Below are 21,349 nucleotides of genomic sequence, written 5' to 3'. Positions count from 1 at the left end.
AAGGAAAAGTTACAGACAGCCTAAAATCTATATGCATATCATGTAATTTCAAGACTTTTTAAATACTGTCAGCACACGCTGAAGGTTATTTCCTAATTTAGAAATTCTATTTCCATATTTAAAGTGGAAACTACAGTAAAAGTTTGAGAACCGGAATAAATTATGTGATGGCACCTTCCTCACCCACTGAAATCCATCATTTTTAAGGAATGCACTTGTGTCACTTGTCCAGAACCACATCTCCCACATCTGTCTACAGCACTCCTGTGCTACTCAGCAGTAGCACACTGGCTCAGCTGTGCACTGCCACCATGCTGCCTTTCCCTCAGAATTTCTCTGCAGCTTGTTATTGATTAAAACAGAGGGAAAAAAAAATAGCAATGTAAGAAGTAGAGTTTTTCATGTCAGATGTAGGAGTTCTGAAGTTACCTTGACTGGTTAATCCAGAGTTCTGAGTATGTCAGATCAAAAGCTCCTCCAGTTTTGGTCATGTCTGTTTCTATTCTGCTGAGACGGAATACTACTTTAAATCCTTCTTGTAATTCCTCCATGATTACCACTGCTCCCTTTTCAAGAATTTAAACAAAGTAGGACAGAAAATAGAATTTATCTTCTTCCTGTAGAATTTTTCCTTTCTATTTACTCCTAATCCAAACCTAGCAGGACTGAGCATTCTACTGAGCTTGACATACATTTTTTAAATGTGTGGTATTATCCAAACAGTCAGATTCACCATAATCTCCTTGAAGATGTCTTGACTTCTCATGCTGCTCATGAGAAGTCATCTTTCTCCAGCCATTCTCCAGCTATTTGCATTAGATCTGCCAAAGAGCTCAGAAGACAGAGGTGGAGTGGATGGCCCTTAGAGGATTTCTCTGGCAAAAATCCAGAGATGATGATACAGAGCTACTCCTTACATTACTTTTATTTCTACTATCAACGTAGACAATAAGATTAGAAACATAAGTCATGTCTGAGAAATCACTACCTAGGTGTATTATCTGCCTCAGTTGCATGAAACTATTTGAGTGTCCTCCATTTTAACATATTCTAACATAATTGCTCCAGAAACATTGGGCTGCAAAATCAGCTCTGCAAAGATGATGACCACCTTTCCCTGGCTTAAATCATGTGCTTTTGACTGTGCCCAAGGATATTCACACCCAGACTCTGCCGGTACTGGAAAAGTGTGTCAGATGTAAATTACATGATGCTAGCACATCGCTAGATTGAAGCAGGAAGAGCTTATTTGTTCCTGTTCCTATTTAAAAGGTATTTTGATAGACACAAAGAAAAAAAAAAGAATACTTATCTTACTTAAATACTTCCTAACCTGGAGCACTACCAAAGACCCTATGAAGCAATGCAGATGATGTGGATGTAAACATGTTGAGCATTATCAATGGATACCATGAATATAACAGTTTAAATAGATCCAGCTGGTCAGAAATGTGGTAAAACCAGCCTCCTCTAAAATGGCTGTCCTCACTCTTTCTGCCTGGTGGCCAAAATGCTGCATCCACCTTCCTGGTATTCACAATGCAAAAGCACCTTGGACAAAGGCAGACATGTTTTTACACGGATTGTTTTGCCTTAACTCCTTGCAAGTGCTGGAGAAGCTGAGTGCTGGAGGCAGAGAATCTGGGACAGCCTGTACAGGGTTAGTGATACGCTGCCAGGGGAGGCAGTCACTGCTGAGAAGTAATGGCTTTTGGGGGATTGTGGCCTCTCCCATCACTTAAAAAGGTCTCTCCTGCTGTGTTGAGGAAATTTGCGCAACAAAATGAGACATGTGAGCTGAGACCAGTATAAAAGGGAGAATGTTCAGACATTTAAATTGCTCCTCAAAACAAGCCTAGACCACAGTGACATGCTTCCCATTAGAACTGACAGAAAATGCTCACATGAGTTCCAGGATTTCAGTCATTTAAATCAATGCTAAAATCCTTCTCAACATCAAACATAAACAGATTGGACCAAGAAAGAGATATAATGACATTTAATTTTCATTTATATAACTGCAGGGGGAAAGCTGATGAGTATAAGCTATGAAATCTTGTATGTGACTCCTTAAATATGTGTAATCATACTATTTCCTCACACTGTCTTTTTACTCTAACTTGGTCTAGAGGCAAATTTATGAAAAGTAGTCTAAAGGTTTGCATTTTTTTTACAAAGAGACATGAATTCTGTTAATGCAATGAAATACATTTACATTATGTCCATGTCAAATTTTTGCAGGTTTACATTAGGGAGTGTGGGGTAATATATAACATGCATCTAACTCTTCTGGGCTAGGCAGCTGGGGAGTAAAATCTTTGTCTCTCCTCATCCTTGTTAGAAACTTATTCATATCCCAAGCATCTGAGCAGTCTCCCTGGGACCTTAGCTTGGCTAGGGGTCTTTTCATCCTCCTCCCTCTCCTTTTTCCATCTATAGTGTAAATTCCATACTGGAAAACAGAAGCAGCCCCAAATATATAAATAAATGCAACCACAGTTGATAACAAAGCATTGCAATCAGGGAATAGGTAGTAGTTCTTTTTTGCATGTCTGCAACTAACTCAATAGGAGAGCAGCATGGGAAATAGTTTAAGGCATTAGAAAATCCTCTGGATACTTTAGCATCTGAAAACCACTGGTCCTTGCTGAAACAGGCCTTTTCAGTCTCAGCTTCTGCTGAGTCACGGAGTTTGTTGCCTTTGAAGGCTGAAGTACCTTGGCTCAAAATTGAAGTCGCTCTGGAAAAATTCAGACCTTCCCTAATGACCATATTTGCATGCTATTCTCGTTAGTATTTACATATAATATGACACCCTCCACAGGAAGGCTTTTTCAAAACACAGTCTCTGCTTACACTTTGGATTTCCCTATTCAAAGGGGAATATTCAAAATTATCTATGCATCACTACTTCAAAGTGTTTCACTGGGAGTACTCTGCCATATATTTGGGAGACTCATAGTTGTTTCAAAGCTGAATATATAGCCAACTGTAAGATTGCCACCTGGGTTTTGTGTGTGGAGGCAAAGAAGTATTACTCAGGCAAGAATCCTACCTGGCCTGACCTAACATACTTCTGTTGAGGACAAGGAGTTTCTGTTGAGTGATGCGAGATGAAAACCCTTCTCTGAGCTTCACTTAGTTCCTTCTTTTATTCAAGTCCCTGTAGGTTTGTTTTTGGTTGTTTTTTTTTTTTGGAGCCCACAGAGGATCCAACCATGAGTCCATGAGCCTGTGTAACTTGCTGAGGTCTAGGATAATCTCTGAGGAATTTCTTCTGGTTCTATTTTGGTTGTTCCAGCTCTGTGGACCTTAAATGGATTGTAATGCTCAATCCCTCAATGCTAGGGTAACTGGTGATGGCAAAGGGTGTGTGAGTGGAGAAAGTGGATCTGGATTGTTTCCCATAGGATTTCCTATAGAATCAAGGCAAGTTGGTCAATCATCCTTCCTTGTCCTGAAAAGTCAAGCTGCAAAGGTGTGAAAGGATTCCTGCTTTCTGACAGAGGCTTCAACTGTGTGCTGTACTATTCTCTTAATCTCTGTAGTCTTCACTTCTCCCATGCAGCCATCTTCTCCCACTACCTACTTCTTCTCTGCCTCACTTATGCAACAGGTATTTAGTGTTTTGTAATAAAAAAGCTTTCCATATTATTATTTTTCTTCCTTATGTCATGTGCTGGGGACCACTCAAATACCTTAGAAGAGCCTGCTCCATTAAATATCTATTAATTAACAAGCTGTTGTATCTCCTATTTCATTTATTTAGAATGAATGCTAACTACTACAAGTTTTGCCTGACAGTTTAGGAAGCAATTTTCTATCTGAGTTCATAGGAGCCTACATTTGCTTCAATCACTTGCTTTTTCATTCTATTTTACAATTAAGGAAGATAGCAGAGGAACTCAGAATTCTAGTTGTCTACCTTAACCAGGTGCAGTGAAAGTGTCAGGACATGGAGTTTGTCCAAATTTTCCTCCCACCCTAGTCCTAAAGGGGCTCAAATCTAGGCTCCCACTAATGGTTATGTATGCTATATAAACAATAATAATAATAATCATACCTGGAGTTGCACTGATACAGTGCCTTTCATCTTCAAAGCACTTTGAGAACTCTGTGTAATTAGTTTGCTATGGAGTCATCACTGACAATACTACATGAACCCCAGTACTACTCACTGTGAGAGTCAAAGAGGGAATCTGAGCAGTCACAGAGACCATACATAGCCTCCATATCCCTACTAAAAGAAATTAAAAATGCTGAACAAGTATATTTTAACATTTCACACAGGAGGAGGATCCACAACCAGCAGGAAGCCAGTCTCCCTATGATAAGGAAACAGGAATGTTTTCTTTGCTGGTAATCTACTACTTCAGATCTCTAAACACATTCTAAACACATTTTACATTGAACTATGTCTCAGTCAAGCTGGCAGAAGATCACAGGTAGATTATCTCATTTCATGGAATCTTAATTTTCATATATATATTCATATATTCAACTAGAAAATATCCATTTATTTTAATTTAAAAAATTTTTATTTGATGAATCCAGAAAGGATGCCGACACAATAAATATAACATTAAATAGGTTTTTACAAAATTCAATGAAACTCTAAGGAAACGATTTATCTAGAGTTTGCCACTGGCAATTGAAAAATACAATTTTAATATCATAGTATTTTTTCAAGCATTTTCAGTGATCTTACAACAGGTCCTTGTCAATATCCAGGGCTTTGCTCTTTAAATCAGCTTGGCATTTTCTGGAGATTATCATCCCAACATAAATTTGTAAACAGCCATTTCAAAACTACACCTTTAAGAAAAGAGAAGAAAAAAAAAGCAGTAAGAGTCCATTCAAAGTGGTGAGAAAAAGAATACAGAGGACTAGAGTATTTTTGTATTTATTTGCCCTTTCAAAATAAATTTTTCTTATGGAAGATTTCATAGGACAAAAGGACACAATTTTACATCATTGTATATATTAATGGTCAAATGAAGAATAATCTTGAGACTAGTTTTCAAAAGTTGTGGTCAGGCAGAGTTACTGGACAGGCAGAAGCAGCTCTGCTTCCCATGAAGTTAATGAATATGTGCACTCACATGTCTTGATTTTTGCTCCATTTTAAGACCACTGTTGCTTTTTTTAAGAATTGGTGTTCTTCCCTGTTATATTTAAATATCACACAAAACCATAAACATAACCATATGTCAGAATGAGGGTTTTACTGATGAATGAGGGTTTGGACTCAGACTCTTTGCTTTTGTTTTTACTGTTTATTCCATTAGTTTTAATTTAAATGTGCTCTCTGCATATGTTGCATTCAGCTTATTTTAAGCTACTCTTGGACTTCTTAAGGAAAAGTCAGCACATGACCTCAAGAGTATGAGAGGTACCTACGAAAGCTGCTCTTTCTCTCTCCTGTGGTGCATCAGTACAGCTTCATCAACACTGCCACTACATAACAACTATAACACCACCTATCCTCAAACAAGAAATACTGTTTTGGAAAAGCAGCAAAACAAGGAAAAGGGCTGGGGAAGAGCAGTAAGATGAATGATTTGGGCAGTCCTTCCAGATTTCAAGCAGTCCCAGCTGTTTCATTTCTGTAGCAAGAGGAGTTAGCCTTCCACACCAGCTATTTTTACAGTGGTGGAGCTGCAGGTCTCTGAGCAGGAGGAAGGAAAGGGAGTGACAAGGCACAGCAACATGAGAGGTGGCGTAGGAAAAAAGGTGACAGCCGGAAAACGGATGTTTCAAAAGAAAGAGTTGCACTAAAGTAGATTTTCTGTGATCTTTCCATATGCAACAATAATGGAACTTTGAATTCGAGATTACAGTGTGAAAAGTGTTGGAGGTGAGAAACTCAGAGCTTAAGAGTCTCCAGGAATTCATGGAGTTTCTCTGGGCTTGACTGCACTTTTGAAACATATGATGAATACATATATCAACAGAGAAATGTGGTTTACTTCACAATTCTGCCAGACAGTATACAGCAACACTGAGGGAAAATGTCCACTTCAAGGGTATGAGGGGGAAAGTCATGCTCTTTTTTTTTTTTTTATTTAGACTTCTCATTTTCAAAGCCATATGTACAGCTGTGCTTTCACACTGCCATTCCCTGTTGAACCTTTGTTTGGCTCTACTTTTTTATTATTTATCTGACACTGCTCTCTTTATTTTTATTTTTTTTTGCCCCTACTCAGTGGTCAGGTATACTCTGCATGTCTGAGCACGGCACACCTGTTCAGAGGCACGGCCAGCCGTGGGGCTTGGGGCAATATTTCCACATGCCAGTGACACTGTGGCTGATTCAGTGTGTCCAGCAGAGAAGGTGGTGTTACTGAGCAGGTCTGAGCGCCACAGCAGTGCGGCTGCCACGCAACTGGAACTGTCACACCCTGCTGCTCTGAGTCACCAGGAGGCCCTGGCCCAGGCTGGTGCTGCCTCAAGGACAGGGAATCTCAGGGAAGAGCACCAGGCTGCTGTGCACAGCAGACCTGCCCAGCATTTTCATCCACACTGTTTCTTCTCTTAAGTTTTAATTGTGCTTTTGGATCCCACCAGACCTCTGCCACATCTTGCCTTATTTTCCATTGCTCTGGGCCATATTCTGGCAAGCTTTTCAAACTGTGAGCTTTTCAGGCATTCCTTATCAAATGTAAATAGAGGATTTGCAGAAGCATGCAAACTGAGTAGTTGATCTGTTGATGGTTAGATATTTTGGGAAAAGGAGGAGGATTAATTTCGCAGCTTTTTAGAACCAGAGTGTCAGAAATGATTGTTTTGGCACCTGTGTGTTCCTGGGCTCTTTGATAAATTTACAAATGAATGAACTGGATGTATCATGTAGCTTTTTGCAGGCAACATTCATCATGACGTACATATTTCTCATAGATATTTTTACTTCCTATATTCACTTAAAAAAACCCCTTAAATTGATACACATTTTCTAAAGTTTTTAATTAAATTTATAAAATTTGTTGGAGTGACCCGATGTCACATAAGATTTTTAACATATGAATTGGGACTTATCTGAGCCAATAGCAGTGACCACAATTCACTGAAGAAGACTCAGGAAATCTCCAGTCTGTGACTGAATGACCTTTACTCTTAGATTTCCTTTCTGAAAAATGTCAATTGTACTCCCTTCCTTTGTCTGCCCTATAGAGATAAATTGTATGGTTTGGGGAAAAGGAGGTTACTAGTGTTATAGAGAACATCTGAGGCTCATCTGAGGCATAGGAAGGGCTCACTGTTGGAGAGCAGATACCGTCATTGCCCTGGTCTGTCCACCAGGTCCTCAGGGCCGGAAGATGTGGGCCACCCATCAGTCAGTTCCTGCAGAGATTTCATGTGCATATCAGCATTATAAAGCCAGTTCTAACCAGTAATAACTTGAACCAAATCTCACTGTAACCCAGTGGTTAGGAGCAGATACATGAGCTGTTCTGTTCTCTGTGCAGTGTAGGTGAAGTAGGCAGCTGAGCACCTTGCCTGCCGTTCTTAGCGACAACACCATCATTTGTCTGTCCAAAGCGTAGAGACAGAAATTCAACTACCAAAAAGCCCTGTTATGCTTGAGTACAGTTGGTCAGAAAGTTTTGTGTTTTCCATAGGCATTAAGTTTTTCAGGAGCAAAACTGAAGTGGAATTCAGTGGAATGCTGCCATGAAAGTTGTAGTGAAAAAATATCACAATCATTAAGAAAAGTATCACTAGGTCTTTGCAGTAGTTGCTGTCTGGAATAAGCTCTCCTGTTTGGCTTCCAGGCTGCTTTGAAGGCCTCATGACACACCATGGCCAGGTCTCTTGTCTGTTCTCATGGTGCTTCTTGGAAAATCCAAAATAAGTTGCACCAGATGGAATATTCTTTTCCATTTGCAAAAATTCACAAATACTCAAAACACAAACTGATCATGGAATCCAATATGTAAAATGTCTTCCTATTTTTTTTTTATTAAATGCTCTGATTAACTTACTTGTCTTAATCAAGAATGATAACAGTTTCACATTTAAGACCGATGACTGAAAGTAGAAAACAGCACAAGGTGAAATAAGTTGAAACTGTCTTTGCCACCTGGATTCATGGCATCTTTGGCTTGCTTCGGTTTTACTGTGGCACAGACAAACAAAACTGAGCATCAAAAGCTATAAACAAAACTAAAAAATAGAATCCTTTCTAGTATTGCTTCATTTTTAAACAGCTGCTTCACAGGTGGAGAATATTGCGTACAGCGGTTTTCACGCTGGGTGCCAGGCTCACCACAGGTTGCTCGATGAGAATCTTGTCTCTTCATGGAGAATCTGATTAGAGGGAAAGCAGGTGGCTGAAGTGCAAAGAGAAGGAAACAGGTCTAACTCCTGCTGGAAACTCCTGCTGCAGGGTGGGGAGAGCTGGTGGTGATGCTTACGTGCCTGAAAGCTCGCCAGCACTGGTCGTCTGGTTGCTCTTGTACATGATGAATCGGCTCTCAGAGTCCCTCCTGCACATACCTTTTCTCAGCACTTTGAGTTAGTGCTACCTCAGTCTATTTTTAACAGCTACATTTTCCATGATTAGATTTTAATGCTATTTATTTATTTAAACTGAACCAAACAATTCCACATAAGCTGAACATTCCAGCGGGCATCACTCTTGGCCATGCAGAGCATTCTAAATCTAGTTTAAATTACATTCCTTGAATGGTAGAAAAAGCTGGGTCATGTGCCGAAGCTTGGTGATGAATAACCAAGTCATTCTTTCACACATTGCAAAAACTTTATTAAGGAAAGATAAACAGGTTAAAGGTCTTTCAATGGCTGCGCTGTCTATACATAGCAATTTTCCCTCAGTTTTTCCCTCTTCAGCTGCTTGTTGAATGTGTATTGACTCTGATCATCTGCCATAATTGAGGCAGGTCCTCTGTATTTTCACTGAAGTTAAAGGGAATGAAGAATTTGGGATAATTAGACTCAGTGTCTCTGCCAGTTTCTTGCAGATATCTGGGAATATGAAGTTCTTAGGTCCCTCCCTCCTGCATGGATAGCAAAACTGGTATGAAAATTTGGCATCTCTCAAAAACACCTTTTCATAAACAAAGAGATTGTCTCCACAAATCTGTGGCTTAGCTTTTGTGAGTCTTTATGCTAGGCTTCCAAGGCTTCCTGGTGGGAAAGGAGAGTGTGCTTCCCACTTGCATCCATGTTAGCAAAATAAATCACTTGTGTTAAAATTAGCAGTGGGCGAACTGTTTCGGTTAAAACAAGAATTGTCCTGGATTGGTGCCAATCCTCAAAATAAATTCAAGCCAATTTTATTTTTAAGTATTAAAAGTAATAAAAAGTAGTAAGCATGCAATGTATATATAGTTATATGCACAGAGAATAGCTCAGGGATTAGAAAAAGATGTATTGCGCATCTGGAGCCCTAGTTTTGCATATGCATGCAAGCAACTTTGCTCATGTGAATTGTCCCCTGGTACCATACACTATTTCCTGTCTAATCAGGCAGCAGTATATAGAAATGCTTTAGTGCATAAGGGTGCTATAACCTGCAGAACATCACCATTTGTGCATCTAGCGAACAAAGACAACACTTGTTAATAGGACAAACCTGGCACTAATTAAACCACATCCAGCACATTGACTCCACTTTCTGGAAGCAGAGTCATCCCCAAATATTGTGTTAGGAAGTAGAGCCAGCCGTGCCTACAGCAGGATGTGGCTTCCAAATATCACGAGTTGCATATAATTTATTGTGTAAATTAAAGCGGGGGGACAAAGGGTGGGAGGGATGAGGCTTCGCTGGGCTGTGGCCTCAGAGAGGAAGATCAGTTTGGTTTACATTGGGAGCATGGGGGTTATTTTGAGGAGATAGAGGAAGGGAGGGTTGTCCATGTACATTATTTCACACATCATAAACTTCATTTCTTGGGTTTGTTTTTTTTTAGCAGCCCAGAAACAGATCATTCCCATGTGAGGTTTAACAGCACCAAGCTGTGAACATAAGGCTTGGGGGGCTTTTGTTTGGATTATTTTGTTTTCATCTTCAGCCTTCATCTTCAATGGCTGCAGGGGGTGTTTACTCCTGCAGTCTTGTGCAGGTGTGATAGTCACATGTGAGGTGAGGGTGTGAGGATGCCTATCTTTAGTTTAGACTGACTCCCTAAACTTTAACGAAAATTGTTTCACTGCTTTGGCAGCTGTGACCTGGTCTGTGCAGTGACACATAGTGCTGTCTAGCACACCCAGACTTCTCACTCCTGTATGATTTATCTTCCTAGGAACAGGTCAACAGGGATATTGTACAGATTGTACCATAACCTCTCTGAAAAATACACATTTTTTACAGGCTCGTACACACTTTCACAACAATTGTCTCTTTTTTACTCCAAACTTTTGGCACTCCACAGCTCTTTTTTAGATATATCTTCTAGAATGGAAACAGAACTTTACAGCCACCTTCTTTCCAATTCACCGTGAACATCCTTCATGCATTCCTGCTCTTCTAATAGCACTGCGTATCTAGGTGTGGATGAACAATGGAGATTGCTAGAAGGGGTCCCCAAAGATACAGTTCTGACTACTGGACTTGTGTGTTAATGTCTTGAAAATGCCAACACACATGAAAAGTTGCTTTTGTGGCTGTAAGGAAATGCTGGATAAATTACTTGAGGTTCATGCAAGTATGGGCAAATCAGTTTTCTACCAGCTATACAGGAGTGAGGACACTCAGAGATGAGTTCCCAATAATAAAAGAACAGGAGCCTTCCAGAACAGTTCTCACCTCACTTTAGTATGTACAATATATGTTGAACATAGGACTTTTTTTGTCCAAATAGCCATGAAACACAATAAAATTGCAAGAGACCAGTTTGTAAAAAAAAAATTAAATCCTGCCTGAGGACCTCCCTAGAACTGAACCTGAGTTACAACACTTCAAATGCATATTAATTGGGACATATGGTCTAGTATTCAAGCAAAGGCATGCATTTGTTTGGCCAGAATGTTCAGGTGGTACTTAAGGTTGAAGCCTTCATGGGTCTGATGAAATTTGTGATCAGCTGATGGAAATGTTTACCTTACAATAAACTTGAAAGACTGTCCTGCACAGAAGTGACACACAGGAGTTTGTTGTTGGGCATCCCTGTGAAATCAGCTGCAGGGTCTGTATGTGTTTTTTTACCCCCAAGTCCCTTGCAAAAGACTGGTAGACTTCTGAGGCATTGCCCTGAAGAAAGGCTGGTACAACATTCATCTTGCTTGATGCAGACATGCAGAGGAAGGTGTCTTCCTGGAGCCTGTCATGCTGCATGTCTGATGGGCTCTGTGGAAGAGAGGTCATCATATTTCAGCCCCTGAACTAAGATCCCCTATCTCCCTGCTTCATTAACTGTAGGACTCTCCCGCAGTGGCAGTGGGATGGTGTGAGCTGCATTTGTTTGGTCTTGCACAATGAAGGTCAGACGAGACCGTGAGGAAGACCACCCGCACCAGACCAGACAACAAAGTCCAGACTGAGCAGTCCATCATGGAAGCACTTATGCTGCCTGTGAATGAGGGCAGACTGGGGAGTACCAAGGGGATGGCTGTTGCAGGCTGAGCCTGTGGGCTGCACCAGTCACACTGGTAATCTTATGGTGAGAACATTCCTGTACATTCTATGATGAACTGGCTGCCTACTCTATTTGATGTTATGGACACATGGAAGAATCAGTGGAAGCAAAACGTATCAGGATCTCTTTTTTTCATCTCTGCAAACCCAAGAATTATAACTATTTATCCTAGGTTCATTAGATGATTCATTGTGTTACACATTAAAAATATTTCACATGGACAATATTACATCTCTTTTCAATAAGTAATTTAAAAGAGCTGTTCATGTCATACAAGACACAAACAGTCAGTCTGTAAGTCAGTATCTTAGATCCTCATCAGCTTTGTCACATTTTCTTGTTTTCAAATTCCTCATTTTAAAAATATGAGTCAACATAAATAGCTTCGAATCTTTGTTACCTTATTAACCAATGATGGGTGACTCTGCTCATAAAATATTTACATAGACAACAGTCTTGTGCCGGTAATGTATTTTCACATTACTTAGTAATTTAAAACATGTCAAACCTTTCCAAATAGTAGAAACAATCCAAACATGAAACTGATGTTGACCTTAAAAGGCTGCTAGTTTTTATTTTAAGTCAAGCGACAATCATTACCACAGAGTATTCACTCTACATTCCTCTTACAACTCTTTATCAGCAATGCCCACAAATAGAGGTCTGAATGGTAAGAGATAAAGTAGATGGAAAGGGATGATGTTAAATCAATAGCAGGACCTGTAAGGGAGTTTGTGGAGGACCATATGGAAAATATATAATTTAACATTTGATATTACATATTAATGGGGTAAATCAATTATATACATGTCTATTTTAAAAAGCTACTGGGTTGTGTGTTTGACTGAATCTGCATCTGATCATTCTTTGCATCATAAGAATGCATTTATAATGACTATGTATACATATGCATGCAGGTTTTTATATCATTTATGTGTATATTGGATATCGTCTTTTGTTTTCTTTTTTGTTTTCTGTTTTCAAATCCTGCTTCTGTTGTTAGAGGACCAGGTGATGGTATAGGGAGAATTTAGTGTGTGTTCTGGACTACAGCATGTATGTACTCTAACCTAGGTGACCTGGACTCATTAAAAATACTGTCCTCTTATTTTTTTCCCATGGTGATTAGTAGAAACAAATTTCGGCTCCCCAGGTCGCAGGACACAGCCATGGTATGAACTGGAGCATGTGAAGGAATAGATAAATTTTATGTTCTTATTTATCATATGGATATTTATATAATACATGATCTTTTCAGTGTGTTCAGTGGCAAAAGATGGTAGTCCCCATGTTGTATAATAAATGACATGTGTCTCCTTTGGCAGACAGTCCATTCAGCCAACCAACTATTTACAATGCTTTACTTTTGAAAAAAAAAGTAAGAACAATAACAAAAATTCACAACAGTCTACTGTTTCTTCCTATCTCCCAGAACACTTTTCCAGGGTCAGCCGTGAGACTTGGAGAGCTGTTCACTAAAGGTAATATCTTAATCACACTGCTCCCTGCAGACTGGAGCAGATCAAAGAAACAATAAAACCTCTGTCATGCACAGGACAAAAAACTTGATCACACCGTGCTTCTCAGGTGACTGGCAGGTGTTGAAGATTTTTAGGGCAGCATTTGTGATTAATTGCTCTGTTTCTGTCCCTCAAGTTTGTTATATACTTTAATATTGAAAAAAAGACCTTTACAAGGTTTTCTTTTTCACTTGTATCTCTATATTATATTTCCATGTAGTGGCATGGAAATTAAATGCAGTATTTTCTAGAGGACATGTAAGAATGAATATCAATATTTAAAGGGGAAGTGAAAATTTTCACTTTGGATTTTACCTTTTTTTTCCCCCTCTCTTTTCAATACTATGCCATGATTAGTCAGACTTTGACTGTTTTTCATCTTGACCAAACAGCCCATTGAATATATAAAGTGTAGGAAAATATTCATATTTGCTTCAAAGTTCTTTTAAAATAAGCAGAGACATGTTATTAGCCATAATATGTAAAGTTACACTGTCTGTTCTGTGATCAATCAAGTCCACTCACACTGAACCTGATAGAAGGGCAGAGTGTTTGATGGCTATAGTGAGAGAGATGAAGGGGATAGTAAGGCATCTGCAGTGATTTTTTTTGAAAATACCATTACTTGACTCAAGGGCAGAGAGCAACACAGACCCCTCGGGTAGAGGACTGTCAGTTTATAGGAAGAGACAGGCTAATCCCTCCCTGTAATGGACTTTGTATCTTAGTATTACTATCAGTGGTATACTTCTATTTTTCATTTTATTTTCATGTCTGTCAGAGACAGCATTTTTCACAATGCTGGTAACTGTTCTGATCTTAGGTTGGAGTTCGGATGATGAGATTAGTAAAGTGTTTAAAGGTCTTTGCTGGATCAAGTTCTTGGAAGAGAACATATGTGGCCATTGTGATTTTTTTAAAGTTGTATGTTAAGCTATAAAATTTATGATCTAGAACATCTCACACTGAAACAAAACTTTCTGCATGTATTGTAATCATGGTGTTTAGCAGGGACAGCAGTTATAGAAGAGCACAATAGTTTTAGACGCAGAATAAGGTAGAACTGTGTGTTCAGATGAACTTTTTTTAAAGGCTGGCAAACGCTTTTCAAATACTTCTTTGTCCAACTGTCCTATTCTTCTAAAGGAAAGTCCAGTTTTCCTTACTTATCATTCCACACCTATTCCATGTGGTTTCTCTTGACTTTGCTTGGATTTGCAAGATATGAGGCAGCTTTGAGCAGAATGCAAGGGTGACAGAGCACTGGAACAGGCTGTCCAGAAAGATTGTGGAATCTCCTTCTCTGGAGATATTCAAAACCCACCAGGACATGATCTTGCAAAACCTGCTTTAGGTAAGGCTGCTTTAGCAGGGAGTTGAATAGATGATCACCAAAGGTCCTTTCCAGCCCCAGCCATTCTGTGACCCTGTGATTCCGTGATTCTATGGTTTTGTGATTATGTGAATTGATGGTATTTTATTTCAATGTGAAAATCATGACATAGGAAGAAACCCAGTAAGTATCCTTCACAGCAGGGTTCTCCTTGTTATAAACCAAGAAGGCCAAAGGCTGCTTCTTATTGAACATGACAAGAGCAGGACGTGGTGTGGTGTAACTGGAAGATTCCCATCTGTGGGGAGTCAGAGTGGCGCAAGGAGGGCAAGGTGGGACATAGGGCAAGGAATTTGGAGCCTGCTGCAACTTCTGTTGGCCATGTGTGATAAATGACTGCAAATTATTATCCCTTGACCTTTCCTCTTGTTACAAGTAGGAATTAAATCCTCCCAATATATACTGAGTGAAACCTGACCCAATAAAGCAGATGCTATTCTCTCCCAAAACATATGGGGAGGAGTATCAGGAGGCTTTCATTATCGACTGAGTGGTAGATGAATGAATGCTCCCCAAGCCAGTCCCAGCCTTCTCTTTCACCTGCCTGATTCTTTCAGCTGAAGGTCTGAAATCTTTCATACCATCTCCCCATTTTTTTCCAAGTTACCTACAGAGAGTATGACAGGGATAAAACATGAAGTCAAACATCTTGGCTTAGTCCTTTCTACTAATCCTAGAAATACCTATGATAACTTTGTTAAAAACTTTTTGAGGTCTGGCAGTGTACAGCTCAACCAGTCATTCTACCTTTTGTTGTCAGTTCTTGAACTGTAGTGTTGTCTCTTGGAAGAAGAACTTTCTGGAGGAGAAGAGTGGTGGCATCAGTGGTTAAAAACAAAACCTACGTTAAAAGAGGTAGATGACTAAGACTGCCAAGTGACATACTAATGCTAGGATATAAGGCTGGATTACTTATCTTACTTATACATGATAATTTGATCTTTGATTATATGTTCACATACTGTTTTAAGAGAATCCTTGCCTGATTCATTGTACCTGATGTTCTGCACTCGCATGACATAATAAACAATGTTCAGCTGCAGTCTCCTTTTTCAATGTGAGGCTGGATGGCTGGATGCTTTATTTACTGAATTCCCTTCTAAAATTAGAATTATAAATTTCCTCACAGACTTTTCTGTGGTATTTGTGGTGATATCAGAGAACTTAAAAAACTGATTAGTACTTATCTTTGTCAGACTACTGTGAAACAAACTGGATTTATTTCCATTTAGAGATGAGAAACCAGAGCACAGACAGAATAGCTAGAATATATTCCCTGCTTTTTGAACCTGATTTAAGGTCACTAAGACTTTATTTTTAAGTACTGTATTTATTATGTGTTATTTATTATAACAAGACTTGCAGGTGCCGCCTTCAAAAAGATTTCCTAGGAGTGGTTCCAAAATCCATTCGAAATGTACTGAAGTATACAGTCTTGGAAGCATCTTTCTTATGATAGTACTTCAATGCAAGGTTTCTTCTGCTATAGTATTTGAGGTCCTCTCAGCAGAACTAAGCATGGCTTATGGTCTGACTTAAATGTATAGGGATACTCTGTGTTTAGTTTGATTCATCATTTTAATGCCATGTTGCATTAATGTCACCCAGATTTCCCCATCTACATTTGCTATTTGTAATGGTTTTTGTTCTGCTTGCCCAGGATTTCCAAAATATGATTGTTCTAACCCTGAGGAAAGGCCTCAAATCTACTGTTTATCTGCCAAATGCTTACTTATTGGAAAACAAGTAACAGGTGACCTTTTTTCAATATCTGCCCCTTTTTCTGATCTCAAGTATGTTATCTAATATGTTTTGATACAATTGTCCATTCCTATATCCTTAAAGAGTTGAATTCCTTAGGTATAAGGTATTTGCAACCATTGTCCTTAGTAAAAGGAAAGGTGATTTCCTTCCTTTGAAGTCATTTTATCATGCATTAGAGACAGACAGTTTGCACTTTTACATGTGATGACACTGCATCATCCAGGGACAATGACCTTTGATATAAAGGACAAAGATTAAGGCAGGGCAAGAAGTCTGTAGACTACCACAGGAAGGGTGGCACATGGTAAATGAACTGGTATGAAGTTGAGTGGTAATTATTTTTTAACACAGTTGATCTGGCACTGTGAATTGATATCAAATCAGTGCTTTGGACCATGTGGCAAGTATGAGAAACCCTAAAACTGGATTTTCAATTTCATGGAGATGTGGCCTGGGATTTTACCTTGTGATTGTTACCATAGATGAATGAATGTGTGTCACTGGTTTAGATCTTAATAGCAACTTCACAACCTCTGTTGGGCAACTTGTGTTGGTTCTTGGTCACCCTCGCAGCGAAAAAAGTGTTTTCTGATGTTCAGGGGAAATGTTCTGTGTTTCAGTGATGGCCCTTTGCCTCTGATTCTGTCACTGGGAACCACTGAAAAGATGCATCTCCATCTTCTCTGTACCTTCCTTTCAGGTATTTATGTACATGTTGTTAAGAACCCTGTGGGCCTTCTCCAAGCTGAAAATTCCTAGCTCCTTCATCTTTTCCTTATAGGAGAGATGTTCTAGACCCTTAATAATTAGGAGGCTCCTGTCAACTTATTTTTCCAGCCTTTTGAGGTCTCTCTTGGTCACAGTATGACCCTCTTATTCATCAGCCATTTCCCCCAGTTTTGTGTTATCTGAAAGCTTGCTGGGGGTACACTCTGCTGCATCATCCAGGTATTAATAAAGATGGCAAATAGGATCAGAACAAACCAGTACCCCGCCAGGTACCAACCTCCAATTGGACTTCATGTCAGTGATTACCACCCTCTGGGTCTGGCAGTTTACGAAGTTTTCACCTCACTGTCTGCTCAGCTAGCCCTACTTTATCAGATTCTGTAGGGAAATCCTATGGAGAGAGTGGCAAAAGCCTTTCTGCAGCCTTTCAGTGGCAGAAAACAGCCACTGCTCTCCTCTGGCCTACCATGGCAGTTATCTCATCACAAAAGGTTATCAGGTGGTTTGAGCATGACTTTGACCATTCCTCATCACCTTCTCATCCTTCACATGCCCAGCAGTGGTCTCCAGGACCAGCTGCTCCATCATGCTCCCAGGGACTGAGGCAAGGCTGACCTCTCTTGTAGCTCCCTGGCTCCTTCTTGAAGGTGAGAAAGGAATTTGCTTTGCTCCAGTCTTTGGGGACCTTTCCCATTTTCTATGATCAACCAAAGATTATCACAAGTAGATCAAAGACTATTGAGAGTTTTGAACAGGCTTTAAAAGATTATAGCCATTAGGTGAACATAGAATAATTGTTAAATTTAATCTCAGTAGCCCTCTATGCAATGAAGAAAAAACTGAAGGTTTTTACTATTACAGTTAAAAAAAAATTAAGCAGATGGGAAAAAAAAGACTCTTAATATAACTGCAGAATTGAACTGATTTTTGGCTTTAAATTTGATTGATTTTGATGTATTTGTCTTGCTATCTTGTGCAATTCTGATGACTACAGTACTGACGATAAAAATAAAACCTGGCATTGTCTGTTTAAACCTGAACAAATTTTGTATTTGTTTTCAAGTTTGAACAAATCTTGGTGTTTTTATTAAAATAAATTGATTGTGAAAGGGGTGTTGGAGCAGATTATTTTCCAGGCCCTGCTGATTCTGTTTATTATCAATATTTGCTGAAAGTAATCAAAGTCCTGCTGAGCTGTAACCAGAAAGTTATTTCACTGTCCAAATATTGACAGCAGTAAGAGAAAAAGTTCTAGTTTATTCTAGTCTCTTGATGTTGCCATTTTATTATAGATCTACATTTGTAATGATAAGATTATTGATCATCTTTTTTTAATATGAGTAATAAATGACACTTGAAAGTTTGTTTTTGTATAAGATTTCCTTGGGTTATCTCAACCTTATTTCTTTCATTATAAAACTGATCTATCTGATGAGATTTCTATCATTCCTGTCATTTCTTATGACAATAAAACCAAACCTTTTTCTAAGTGATTTTGGACACTGGTGTTCTGACATCATATTGAAAAAAAAAAATTACTTTGTTAGAAGCCTACATGAAGATCCAGTTTAGAAATGTATGATTGTACCAAGGAGCTTGGCAGTGAATATGCATCCTTTAGCAGCGTCACACATGCTGAGTGATTACATCCAATCTCAATCATCCTTTCCACTCTTTCTGTGGCTGTTATGACATACTAATGAAGAATTTTTGAATTTTCTTGAAACTTTGATATAGCCACTGCTCCGTAATGTCTTTGGTGCCAGAAAGGGGCATGCATACAGTTCAGAGACAGGAGATCTTTCCTTTCTTACAACAAACTACCCCAGCACTGAAAATTTATTTAACGCTCCTTGCAACATGCACAATGTGGGTAAATATGTAAATTAATATATGGAGAGGCTTCTAACAGACAATCAGAATAGAACAGAATTCCAGAATCATTTTGGTTGGAGAAAACCTTTATGATCATCAAGTCCAACCCTTCACTCAGCACTGCTAAGGCCACCACTAAAGCATATCCCAAACTCCCCATCTACACATTTTTTAAACACTTTCAGGAATGGTGACTGTACCACTTCCTTTGGTAGCTTATCCCAGGGCTGAGCAACCTTTTCCAAAAAGAAATTTTTCTTTGAAAAACCTCCACTGGTGCATATTGAGGCCCTGTGCTCTTGTCCTATCACCTGGGAGAACCCTCACTTCACTATAACCCTCACTTTACTACAACCTCCTTTCAGGTAGGTAGTTGTAGAGAGTGATAAGGTCTCCCCTGAGCCTTCTCTTCTCCAGGCAAATGTGTTTTGTGCTCAATTCCTAGGGATCTTTACTAATACTCAAGAATGAATTTGCCTTTTTGTCTTCAAAATACGCTCCTCTACACTACCTAAGAGGATAATTGCAATACTGTTACTTTTCTGGGGCGGGAGGAGGCATGACAAAACTAAACAAACAACCTTGAATTCTGTTTGCAATGTCTTTTTCTTTGGCTTACTCAGAGTATTTGACCAATATTCAGGAAGGTAGTTACACAAATTTTAGCCACTGCTATGTAGAGTCATACCAAAAACTTTATGGTTATGTGAGAGCTATGTTTAAAATGTTAGCATCCAGTCAGCAAAGAAAACTACATGTGGTTTGGTTGACTAAGCTCACAAAAGAAATAGCGGAGAGTCATAAAAAGGCCATAAAAGCCGTAAGGTCATAAAAACATCAAAATTGTAAATATATTATCAGAAATGTTTCATAGCTACTTAAAGAGTAGCTAGATGGTATGCACTACTAATAAATTTCCTTTGCTATGAATAGATCCATAAATTTGACTGATGAAACTTAAAGGAGTGTTATGGGCTTCACAACAGAAACTGAGAGTAAGTAGTACTTTATTTCAAAAGTACATAACTTAGTGGAATTGTACAGACTGAAGAGTTTATTCAGTTGAAGTTAGAGTACCAAAATCTGGCCATTCATGAATTAGGGTCAGATCCAACCTCTCTTTGACCTCAGTGGGAGTTTTGCCATTTGTTCAATGAAAGTAGAATCAAGCTATCAATGCTTTAAAATAGTTCAATGGGGAGTGTTATTGAAATGCAAATGTACATGTTCTCTTAATCTGAACTTCCCATCTCCCCATTCAGAGCTGTTTGTAGAGAGTTTTATTATAGGCTGTTACTCAGGGACCTGCATTAGACAAAGATTTTTGTATGCTCATTAGAGAAATATCCTGTAGTACAGGGGAATACATCTTCAAATCTTCTAAGTATAACTCTAAGTAAATCTAATGAGTTTGGTTTAAAAAGCAACCAAGCTTTGCTGTATCACCAAGACTGAACAAAGGTGAAGTTAACTGTGCTGTTGAGTAGAATATGTTCACTTAATACTTTGTGTGAGTTGACCTGGTTGGTGTCATGAAAAAGAACATCTTTCAGGTATTCAATTGCCAGGAGACACTACTTGCAATGGTTTTGTATAACACTTAAAACTACTAGAGCTGCAAAAGCCTTGCGTAGTGAAAACAGAAGTTTGAGCTCATGTATTTGATATAACTTAGTGCTAGCTCAGTTTCACTCTTTGTGGATCAAATATCATCAGTACAAATGAATGGATAAGCCAAAAAGGCTCCATTTTGTTAAATCAAACCATGCCTGTCTTTCTCCTGCCTACCACAAACCCCCTTCCTGTTGCAAATGCCTGGCTTTCTCTTCCTCCTCACCAACAATAATAACTATTTACACCAAACCAGTTTCACTGGGGAGCAGACATAACCGGTTCAGCTTGCCTGAGATCTTGAAAAGCAGTCTAGAGCTTTCAGCTGCAGACAGCAGGCCAGCCTACATACATCTTCTGGGCCCACTCAGGAGTGGACACACATAGCTGGTTCCAGGCAGGAAATGCACACCTTCAGACTGGTGGCTTTGAGGCAACGTCTTGCATATCAGCCTCTGAGGGGGCAGCATCACTCTCATTGGGGAAAGACCAAAGGAATTATCTTGTGAGAGATGTGTTATACAGACCCACCTCAGGTATTTCCCAGTGCCCTTTGAATACAGCAGCCAAGATAAAAGAAAGCAAAGCAATACCTTCCCACCCACCCCCCCAAAGAAAACCAACAACTCCCCACCCACCCAACGAAACACCTACCAAAAAAATTTAAAATCTAATTGCAACCACTTCGTGTTGTAGTGATGGAAGAAAAGAGCTAAATGCATTATCTCAATCTCTAAACATTTTCCTTACTAGGTACTGATTCAGTCGCATCGCTGGGACATAAGAAGGGCGCTTCAGTTCAAGTTACACTCTGTTACTATTGCATATGGCAATTGTTACAAATTTAACCTTTGTTCTGG

This window comes from Molothrus aeneus, chromosome 3 (assembly GCF_037042795.1).
Source record: "Molothrus aeneus isolate 106 chromosome 3, BPBGC_Maene_1.0, whole genome shotgun sequence".
In the NCBI taxonomy this organism is placed as follows: domain Eukaryota; kingdom Metazoa; phylum Chordata; class Aves; order Passeriformes; family Icteridae; genus Molothrus; species Molothrus aeneus.
This window is presented reverse-complemented; position numbering follows the sequence as displayed.